The sequence below is a fragment of the Eumetopias jubatus genome, unplaced genomic scaffold (assembly GCF_037043125.1).
Source record: "Eumetopias jubatus isolate StellerSeaLion01/CBP00866 unplaced genomic scaffold, mEumJub1_p1.0 scaffold_3, whole genome shotgun sequence".
In the NCBI taxonomy this organism is placed as follows: Eukaryota; Metazoa; Chordata; class Mammalia; order Carnivora; family Otariidae; genus Eumetopias; species Eumetopias jubatus.
Window position 1 is genome coordinate 51,067,617 of NW_028274809.1, and position 11,724 is coordinate 51,079,340.

Genomic DNA, 11,724 nt, shown 5'->3' on the forward strand with positions numbered 1-11,724 from the left:
GAAATACTAAGTAGTTTCCCCAAGGTCACTGAGTTGGTAAGTGGTGAGGCTGGGAGTAGATCCAGGCTTATCTTTCCCTCTTTTGTCGTCTTCTGTTCAGATGAAGAAACTGAAATAGAGAAAGCTTGTGTTTAAGATCACTAGCAAGAAGTAGAGCCAGAAGCTGAACCAGTTACTGTGAATACAAATCTAGCACGCCTTCTACTCTACCACCACGCTTTGCCAATTTCCTGTCGTCTTTATAAAACTAATTTGTCCATTTAAATCATGTAGTTCTAGATTAGAGGTTGTTATATATATTTTGAACTGTATTTATCCTCTTAGATATAAATATATCTTATTTCTGTGATTTCTACTATTACAGTCAATTGGCCTTCTTTCTTTCTGCTTTCCTTCCTTTTTCTTTTTATCAATTAGATGATTGTTATAATTATATCAGACGTTTTGGGTAATGGTAATAAGGAAAACAATCGAGTTTTCTTGCACGGACTAAGCATACATATATAATTAGGTAATGAATATTCAGTATATATTAACATAGTACTGTTAAGTATGTAGTCATATTTTTTCTTGTTGTGAATTAAGATATATATGCACATTCATTGTATGTGTTGAAATTATTTAAGTGGATAAAGAATCCTATACTTTGACAAAATCTGTGCACATGTGAAAAAATATAAAACTGCAAGATCCCATTTCATTATTTTTGAATATGAAGACTATGAACTTTTTTGATTTTAAAAATATACTTTTTTCATTTCAAAAACATAGAGAATATGGTTAGCCCAGAGACTACTTTTTAAAAATATTTATTATACATCAATGTGGCCAATTTGATAATTTGGCAAGGTTTTAAAGTAAATTAGTCCTTCCTTTTCTGAATTCTTCATCTCCTTCTTTGTGTACCAAAGCCCTCATGCTCTCTTCTCTTTGGCTTTTTAAGAAATGATTTGATGTCAGTAATTTACGTCTTTGTGGAATTTTAGGTCAATGTTTTACTTCTCCAAGAGTTATTTGCATGTTAATATTTTAAAGTAATGCCACAATAAAAGCTTTCTTCTCAACATAATTTTAGGAATTATCTAGAATGTGGAGTGACATATTTAGAGGAAGGGACATGACTTATTGAACATAGCTGAGGGACCTTCTATTCCACATCTACATAAAACTGATGATGAAACCAACAGATCATTTGATAGACGTTTTCACATGTGTTTATTAAAAATGCATTTCATTGTCACTAAATGTCCACTGTATTGAAACTATAGTTAGGCTACTGATGCTACACTACGATAAACTTGACACTTTAGGTCAAGGTATTCAATACTGTGTCTATAATGTGTTCAGTAAGGAGTAACACAGTGTTTTTATTTTTCCTAGCTAACAAATAATGAATCAAATATTCTCATAGATAGCTTTATGTTAAGTGGAAAAATTACTTGTTTTCATTTTATTGCTTTGAAAGCTAGCAGAATTATGCTAAAAATGTTTCTTTTGGGGTAGAACCTCTCAGAACTTTCGTATGAAACTCTTAGAGTGCCCCCCCCTAAGATTACTGCTCTGGGGACTCAAAACAAAACTAATGCAAGTCTACTGTTTAGCCTAACAGTTTGCAGGAGGAGAGAGAAAATCTTGAAAGCTCCCAAATATTTGTGATGGCTCTGGAGCTTCTACTGCTTGTGTTCTGTTATGGTATGTATTTTATACATTTTAAATTTGATCCAGATAACTCAGTAATTCACCATGAGTAAAATAGACCGCTTTTGTGCAACCTACTTCTGTTCAGTGATCTTGCTAATGAGATTCTATAAAAATGGTGTGGATACTCTGGCCATTTCTAATACTATAGATTGATTTCAACATCATCTTAGGTATAGAATTAGAGTAGAGATGACTGGAGACATGAATGTTGGGTCTAGCCATGACCTATTACTACTGCAGGCTTAAATCTTAGCTTATATAATGTTGATGTTTGATTTCACTGAATTACTTTTTACCACTTAAAAGTAGTTTTTTAAAAATCAATCCCACATAAACTTGATTCATCCAGCTTTAACAAACTTTGTAAAGCATAGTAGAGGAGTATTAGACCCAAAATACTCTCAGAGGATATTTAGATTGCAAAATTTCTATTCACACTTACTGAAATTTTTCTCTTGTCTGGATCACTATTGGATTAACTATGAATGAAAGCAAAACACCGTGGGGTATCTGGGTTGCTCAGTCGGTTGAGTGTCTGATGATTTCAGCTCAGGTCATGATTTCAGGGTCAAGTGATCCAGCTCTGTGGATCTGGATCAGGCTCTGCACTCAGTGGGGAGTCTGCTTGAGATTCTCTCTCCCTCTCCCTCCCCCCCGCCACACTTGCTCAAGTGCTTTCTCTAAAATAAATAAATAAATCTTTTATAAAAAATAAACTATAAAAGCAAACACCTCAAAGGAACCAAATATCTGAAGATATTTTGCTTATATTGCATGAAATAAATAAGAATAGAGATGGAGTTTAGTTAAAAAGAAGTGAAAATGTTGGGGAAGAAAAAAATCTAAAATTTTCCAAATTAACAATTCATGATGAACAAACTGCATGCCAATATCTTTTCATACATTGTATATCTTATTCTTCACAATATCTATAGAAGATATGGTTGTTCACACATTTATTTAACAAATATTGGTGGAGCACTTATTTTATTCCAAGCACTATTCTAGGTGCTGTGGACATATCAGTAAGCAAGAGTGACATGGTCCCTGTTTTCAGGGGGCTTACATTTGAGAAGGAGCAACATACCATATACAGATAAGTATGGGGTGATATGATTAGAAGTGTCACTTGAATTAGACTGGTATTTTTGGTTGGATGGACAGACCAAGATCCTGGCAGCCGCACACATTGAAGATATGAAGAGAAGGTGCTGGAGGAGGGAAGAGGAATCTCAAAGGTCCTAAGTCAGGAAAGAACTTTGTACATTTAAGGAATAGAAAAAAAAAAAAGTGTGGTTAGAGCAAAATCAATGAGAGAGAATGTGAGGGGAAAAAGTAAATCAGAGCCCATCACTCTTGTTCAAAATCCTCCGAGAGCTTCTCATTACACATAGAATAAAATCCCCAAACTTGTCAGGGGCCTCCAAGTTTCTACACAGATATGACTTCTGCCATCTATCCAACCACTTGTCCTCTGGTTTACTTCCACCAGCAACACTTGCTCACTGGCCAGTATGCTAAGCATCCCCAACCTCAGGATGCTTTTATTTGTTGTTTCCACTGTTCGGAATTCTCGTTCTGTAGATATGTGCATCACTTCCCCATTTTTTAAAATTCATTTTATTTTCATTCTCTGTTCAAATGTTACAATTTTAGAGAAGCCTTCTCCGAATGTCAACGTAAAATCTCATCTCCTCCTATCCCTTTCTTTTCCTTTACCTTGTGTTCTTCTAGTTGCTATGGCTGCATAAAAAATTACATCAAAACTTAGCTCCTTAAAACAAAAATCATTTATTATCTCTCATCATTTCTGTGGGTCAGGAATTTGAGAGTGGTTCAGCTGGGCATTTCTGGCTTGGAGTCTTTTATGAGGTTGCAGTCAGACAGTGGGCTGTGACAGGTGTCATCTCTCAGCCTTCATTCACATATCTGGCACCTGGTCTAGGAAGATTCAAAGAGCCGGGGACTAGAACAGTTAGGGCTCCTCAATCACTTTTCTCTTTCTCTATAGGGTTTCTCCAGCATGGCGGCTTCATGGTAGTAAGAATTCTTACATGTGGCTCAAGGATCCAAAGGCAAATGTCTTAAGAGAGAAAGAGCCAGGCAGAAGCCCTATCACCATTTATGATCTAGCCTTGGAAAGTCAGGCAATGTTGAGGCAATTGCAAAAGTTTACCCAGCTTCAAGGGAGAAGGGGAGATGTAGGCATTGCCTCTTGAAGGAGAAATGCTGATATAACATTATAAGAACATGTGGGATGGTATATATATATATTATATATATATAAATAATATATAATATAATAATATCTAATTATTTATTATATTTTATAATATTAATGTATTAATATATAACGAATATATATAAATATATAATATAATATATAATAATATATATATAATAAATAATATATATATTCTCCAATATTTGGGAACTAAAATTGTCACATTGCTTGATTCTTTCTCCAAAGCAGTTTTTACTCTAATTATTGCCTGTCTCCTTCACTAAAATATAAGCCCTATAAAGGTAGGACTCTTGTCTGTCTGCTTTGCGGCTGGTCAATCTTCTCTACTATCCAAATAAATGATTAGCATAGAGTAAGCACTCAACATTTTCTGTTCTTAAATGAATAAACATTTCCTGAATCAGTGATCTATAAAGCAATGGAAGTATTATGAAAACTAGCACTTTAGAGATGGAAGAAAATTTTATAGTATTCTATAAATGGTACCAGAAATGTAACAGGGTAAAAGAACAAACTAAAATTATCTTAAAAGTGAGTTGTTTTTCACAATGTGTGCCTCAATAGAAAAAGAAAAAAAATGCTTCTGTTATAATATTTTGGAAAAACTATGACTCTTTTTATGATATTATATTTACTAAGTTCTCAATGCTATAAATTGCAACAGATGAGGAGTGGCAAGTTGAGATTGTAATCTGCTCTCGTATATGGATTATAACTTTGCAAATAGCATATCACTCTTGTAGTCACAGCTACACAAATGCAGTCATTCAGCTCATAATAATATTAATGAAGATGAGCTGTATGGTACAGCTTACTTTACCATTTTCAATGGGCCTAAATTTCTGCTTCTTTTAAGTTGGATTCTGGACATACAGAAGGAAACTACTGCTTGGATCTTTACTGTAGCCAAGAAATATTCATTTGAAACTCATTCTCCATAACCCTAAGTGTCGTGGTTTGTGACACATACATGGGAATGAGCCTTAAAGTTGTCCTCTTAATAACAAGTCTCAAGGGCATAAGAATCATTGCATCAACAGACAAAATGGGTGATTTTTCATGTGAATTGAAAACAACCTAAATGCTCACAAAGAACTGTTGAGAAATTAATTACATACCACCAGCTGAGCTTTGCGCAGTGGCAGTATCGTAGCCAATGAGGTTTATCCGAGGCGCGATTATTGCTAATTGAAACATACCACCAGCTGATGTACAAGCATTTAAAAAGATGCTGCAAAAGAGAAGGCAAAAAATAGTTTTTCATAGCTAATAGGAATACCTAACTAAAACTCCAAGATAATTAACTAAAAAATTAGGATATAAAATTCAACAAGTTATCTGGATAGAACATTATAAAAATACCAATAGTTTTCATATAAAAAGCTATGATTAGAAGACCCAATGGTAAAACAAGAAAGCGTAATACCAACAAAATATAAAACACTTAGGATTGGTGACAAGATATGAAGGAAGCACTAAATTGAGAGGCAATGCAGTAAAGGATTTAAGGAGTGTGGTCCCAACTGGCTGCTGCGACATCTCAGCAGGGCTGCAGAATGGGTCTGCAAATTTTAAGTAACAAAGTTGTCACTGGTGACACAAGTACAGAAAACTGTGGCTTCTGTTTTCACCACTAGAACTTACCAGAGGATCATCAGTTCTTCATCTGTCGCAGAAGGAAATTGTGTCACCCAAGAACATAGCCAAAGATGTGAAGGTGGTTTTTCAGTCACTTCTGTGGGATCCTCCGAGGCACAGGATTTTAACTCCTAGCATGAACGGCAAACTTGAGGCTTGTTTTGCTCTGGGTGACACCGTTGGCTTAGAAAACTCTCCCCAAATCTGGATCCAGGAAGACAATCAACAGTTCACCAAGGAACTGGACGCCAAAATGACCAATGGAATTCTCCAGAAACAAGCAGTGGCTCATGCCAACCCCCCTCTGGGGGACGTGAAACCAGCCTTTGAAGAGAGGTGTTGCAGCGAGCCTGGCTTGGCTTTCTTGGTTGGCCTGGATTCCTCAAGCTCTCCCAAGACTCTGGGAAGTCTTGAAAACCAAAGGGCATCTCTAGGACAAACGTCTGGTTCATATTCCTTAGATACTCCTTAAATAAATGTGTTACATTCACTTCTGAAATCCTAGAAGACCCTTCAGGGATGGCGTCCCAAGACGGGGAGGATCCTCAGAGGCTACAGTAGGAAAAGGGCCCCTCCCAGACTTCTGGCTGGCCTTGACCTGCCCCGTGCACCTGGGCACTACCTACTCCCTTCCCCAGTCGCCCCTTTCAGGTCCTGAGAGCACTGCCCTGGACAGCCCTTGAAGGCTGGAAGGGCCATGTCCCCAAGTCCTCAGAAGTAAAGGCCATTGGCCAAATAAGGCTAGAATTTAACTTCTCTGATGATGCCACCAGCAAAAGGCCATCCCTACCAAGAAAGCTGGGAGAAAGAACTGGCCTCAAACCTTTCTTGCAGAGACCAGGGTCGAGACAGGAAAATGCCCTGAGGAGGCGCACCAGGGTCCTGTTCCCCCTCCCTGGGGGGGGGGTCCCTAGGGGGGTCCCTACAATGTGGGTGACCCAAAGTTTCACCCATTTGTAGGTGGTGGGGAGGCTCGGCCCCCAGAACGCCCCTGGAGCCGGCGGGCGGCCGGTGGAGCCGGCCTGCCTTCAGACTCAGTGACTGACGCACCTTTGGTGCAGGCCGGGGCGCAGGCGCCCGCCGCGGAGGGACCCGCCAGCTCTTCTGGCGCGTGGGTTCCCACCAGCAGTCCAACAGCGAGCCCACGGCCTCGCCTGCTGACTCAGTGCCTCTGACTCTCTTGCAGGGGCCAGAGTCCGCCTTGGACCCCAATGAAGAGCACAGACCCTGCTACTGCTGAAGCACCAGAGCAGGGGCTGATTATCTGAAGCAGACTGGAACGTCCTCATTTAAGGAGATGGCCTTGAGGAAATAGTCCTTATACCTCAAGTTCTACCTACTCCTGAAAAACAAGCCTCAGAGACCAGCGCCCCTGGCGGCTGAAACCAGCGGCGCAGCCAATGCAGACGTAACTTCCTCAGGGAGCCCACGGGCGGCCAAGCTGGTAGAACTTGATTCCTTCCGAGCTCCGGGTGTTCCAGAGCCAGATCAGTCCATGTGTCCTCAGGCCAGCAGGTCCGTGGTGCCCGTGGTGCCCATCATGGACGTGCCGCAGCACAACCAGAAGGACCCGGACGCAGCAGGGGAAGGAAACAAAAGGAGAGGCTGTTGGTGAAGAACAGCTGTGCGGAGCTCTACGCAAAGCACCTGGAGATGGGGAAGATCATGGATGGGTTTGAGGGGACAGGGTACCAGGGGGATGGTGGAGGCTCAGAAACAGAACTTGCCAAAGCCCAAATCCAGAAGGTTCTGAAAGGAAAAGGCCAACTTACTGCACACCTGAACTACATGGAAAACTATTTTTCTGACCTCTTCAAGAAGGTGATTGAAGGCTACTGCACGAATGAAGATTCGCTGAAGTATGTTGAAGATAACACAAGAACTGAAAAGGAAGGCCAGAGATACCAAGCACTGAAGACCCACGCAGAAGAGAAACTCAAGCTGCTAAACGAGATCACCCAGGTCTGGAGCAAGGCCCAAGTGGAGGCCTTGACCATCCACGTGAGCTTGAGGAAGGAGCAGATGTGCATCTAGTTGCTGGAGAAGGCCATTGAGCAGAAGACTAAAGTAAATGATGAACTCATCAGAATCCGTGACTTTATTTCCAAGATAGAAAAGATCTGACATGGAAATATGGGATCAGTGTCTGTCTCCCTTGTCTGTCTTTCAAAAGATGTCATGTTCTTTCTTGTCTCTTATTGTTTTTATACTGGATTGCTTTAACAAGAAGTCTAAATAGTTTCCCTTTAGTCAATGATGAGGAGGAAGAGGAGGGGGAGGGAGGGGGGAATAATTATTCAAGAGTTGAGACTTTGGAATTACACAAATCTAGGTTTAAATCCTGACTCTGTCATGTACTAGCTCGTAGGCTTAATCTCTTAATTACCTTATCTATAAAATGGTTGCAATAATTGAAATATTGATGTGAGATTGACAATTTATGCCTGGAAAAAGCACTTGAAAATAACATCTACTAAATATAATTTAAAATGCATCAAAATATTATTAGTAAAACTGTGGGACTTACATAATAGACAGATGGAGCAATAAGATAGCACAGATGCTTCAGGGACAAATACTAGTATATAAAAATATACTGTTTGATAAAGGCCACAATACAAATCAATGAGGGCAGAAGAAAAATTTCAATAAATGGTTCTAAGCTGTGGGTGAAATCTTTGGAAAAAATAGCTAGATGTGTACTTTTCACATAAATAAATTCCATAGATAGCACAGATGCTTCAGGGAAGTTAGAGCACTAAATAAACAAAATGAAACTATGTCAATTAGAATAAAATCAAAGTGAGTAAGAATTGGATATTGACATAGAGAATAAAATTCAAAGGCAAAAGAGCAGTAGCAGAACCACAGAGAAGAGATGGACAGATTTGACTACATAGAAAATTAGGTCTGGGGGTGCCTGGGTGGCTCAGTCAGTGGAGCATCCAACTCTTGATCTCAGGGTGGTGAGTTCAAGCCCCATGATGGGTGTAGAGATTACTTAAAATTAAAAAAAAAATCTTTAAAAAAGGTCCAAATGACACCAAAAATGTAATTAAGTATTTGTATCATTTATGATAGGACGAATGTTAGTATAAATATCTAAAGAACATTTACAAATCAATAATAAAAATTGTAAACCCTATTAGAGAAAAGTGAACAAAAGGTGAGGCAAGTTATTTAAGTGGTAAAAAGACCCCCAAAAGTTAATACAAGAAATCCCAACAACAAACTTAAATTCACTTTTTTTTGCTTATCATATTGGTAAATAATTTTAAAGAGAAACATATAATATACATTATTAGTTAGTGTCCCCTGAGATTGGAACATTCATGTATTGCAGAAAGAGAATAAATCAGGGTAAATGTTAAGGAAATTATACTAGATTTATAATCCTTGACACAATATTTCTCCTATACAAATTTGTTCATAAGAACTAGAGATGCAATCACTAATGTGCAAAAATATATTTATTAGAGGATTATTCATCATAAGGCAAAATTGGAAAAAAATTAGGGATGGACAAATAATGGTAAAATCAGATGATAGTATACTATGCAGTAGTTAGATGAACAATTTTAAAGAAAAGTTAAGGGAATGGGAAAATGTTCATAGTAAAATTCTAAAAGGAAAAGGAGTATGCAATTTTATAAACCTCTATATCATAATCTAATTTTTAGTCGTTGCTTTCTCTCAGGGGTTATGGGTAACTTTCATTTTTTACTTTACATTTTTCAGTATTATTTCAAATTCTCCATAATAATTATATGTATTTTAATATTCAGGAAATGTGCAAAATGCTGGTCTTCATATCGTATTAAGTAAGCAAAACATTAAAATGCATATGCAGATGGCTTCAACTATGTAAGTAAAAGTATTTATTTTTACATCATTTTAATATTAAAAAAAACCTGCAAAGGAGTTTTATGTCTATTTGGCAAGCAGTGGACAACCTGAGAAAGTTCATGGACAGGGCACCATGTGATCAGAGCAGCAGTTAAGATGGATCGCCTGGGAGGGTGCTAACAGCTGATGGGGAAAGGTGACTCAGATCAGGCTGTGGTAGACACAAGGACAAGAAGGGGTTGATTTTGAGTTATTATCAGGAGCATAACTGAAAGTACTTGGAGTACTTGAAGACTGGGAGTGGGACATGAAAGACAAGTAGGAGCCAAGAACTTAAAAAATTTCCTGAATTTAAAAAATCCATACAATTATTGTAAAAAATTTGAAATAATAAAGGAAAATACAAGATAAAGCAAAATAAAAATAAAGGTGCCGGTTTACAGAAACATGGAAATTTGGAGGAAAAGCTGGTTTGAAAGAGATAAGTTAATTTTTAAACCTGCGTTGTTTGTGGCTAGTAAGAAGATACTAAAGACATATTTAAATATCTCTCTTAGTTTTTATTATGCAATATATAAAGAGTAAAAAAAATCAAACAGGAGAGAAAAGTGCACATTAATATCAAATCTCCTACTGAATTTCCTACAACTACTGGAAGTCCTATTCTTTGCTAGTAACCACTTTCAATTATTTTCATTTTTATTTCCTCTGGTGATCAATTCCAAATCTGCTCAAACCTCGATATCTTAATCTATCAACATCAAACATTACTTGATCAATGTCTCCATACTGTGAAAGATGAGGAACTTATTCTCTGTTCCTAACTTTTTAAAGTTAAATTACTATTTTGGGATCCTTTTGGTAACAATTGTAACCACTTACACTCTTGTAAGAAGTTTATACTTAAACTTTTATATCTTGACCAATCAACTGCAAACAGTATCATTGAATTCCCCACAATATAAATGGAGAATATCAGTGATTATAAACTTCCTTCCACCTCTCATCCCCCTGTTTTTCTCCAAATATGTGGCAGCTATACGATCACTTTTATTAAAGTTCAGAATGTTTGTATTTTTTCTGTAACTATAATAAAATAACTCATATTTTGTCTAGTGGTCGAATTCTAAAAACTGAAAAGTGATACACAACATTTGATAATGTAATTATGTAAATACTATTGACGTAGAACAGACGGCATATTTGGGGACCTGCTTGAGAAAGAAATACAATTATTTTTTTCTTTGCTTTTTAAACAACTTTATAGAAGTATAATTTATACACCATACAATTCATCCCTTTTAAGTATACAATTCCAAGATTTTTAGCAAACTTACCACGTGGTACAATCTTCACCCTAATCCAACTGTAGAACATTCCATCACTCCAATAAAATACCTCATGTCCATTTACAGTCTGTTCCCTTTCGGGAGGAAAGGCTACCCCAGCCCCGGGTAGCCACTAATCTACTTTCTGACTCTACAAATTAGCCTTTTCTGGTTTCTTCCACTTAGAAAAACCATTTTAAGATTTATATATCCTGTAGCATGTGTCAGGATTTCATTCCTCTATAGGGTTCCACTGTTTTGATTTACATCTTGTTAGTCATTCATCAGTTGATGGGCATTTGAGTTGTTTCCACTTTTTGGCTATTATAAATAATTCTGCTATGGACATTTGTGTGCAGATATTTGTGTGGACTTAAGTTTTTTATTTCTCTTGAGTAGATACCTAGGAAATTTAATTCTATATTTTACTAACTAGTCTATTCAAAGAAAAATGTCCCAATTATCAAGAACCTCTGGAGTTTATTTTTCTTAGATTCATCCATTACTTTAAACCATTCCATATTTTAGTTTGGTTTATAATCTAACCATGGCTTTTATGTTCATATTTTTCCCTCTAGAAATTTAAAACAATTTTTAAATTAAATATTTCATAAATATTAAAAGGTATAAAGATATTACCTGTCAAACTATATATTTACACCCTGTTTAAGAAATAAACACTTCTAGGGGCACCTGGGTGGCTCAGTCAGTTAAGGGTCTGCCTTCCACTCGAGTCATGATCTCAGGGTCATGGGATCGAGTCCCCTAATTGGGCTCCCTGCTCAGCGGGGAGTCTGTTTCTCCCTCTTCCTCTGCCCCTTCCTGCCTCTGCTCGAGCTCTGTCTCTCAAATAAATAAATAAAAAATCTTAAAAAAAAAAAGAAACAAAACACTTCTAAAACAGCTGAAGAAGCTTATGGATTTCACTTCAAAGCATCCTTCTCTCTCTTTTCAGAGATTAGCATT

The 11,724-nt window shown here is 37.3% G+C and overlaps 1 non-coding gene and 1 pseudogene across 1 annotated transcript; both read left to right on the plus strand.

Moving 5' to 3' along the window:
• The first annotated feature begins 5,073 nt into the window (after positions 1-5,073).
• On the plus strand, positions 5,074-5,207 carry LOC114226017 (U4 spliceosomal RNA). The gene has a single exon (XR_003612661.1). It is a non-coding gene; the product is annotated as a U4 spliceosomal RNA (small nuclear RNA).
• A 295-nt stretch (positions 5,208-5,502) lies between these two features.
• LOC114225063 (transforming acidic coiled-coil-containing protein 3 pseudogene) lies at positions 5,503-7,708 on the plus strand (annotated as a pseudogene).
• Positions 7,709-11,724: the final 4,016 nt, after the last annotated feature.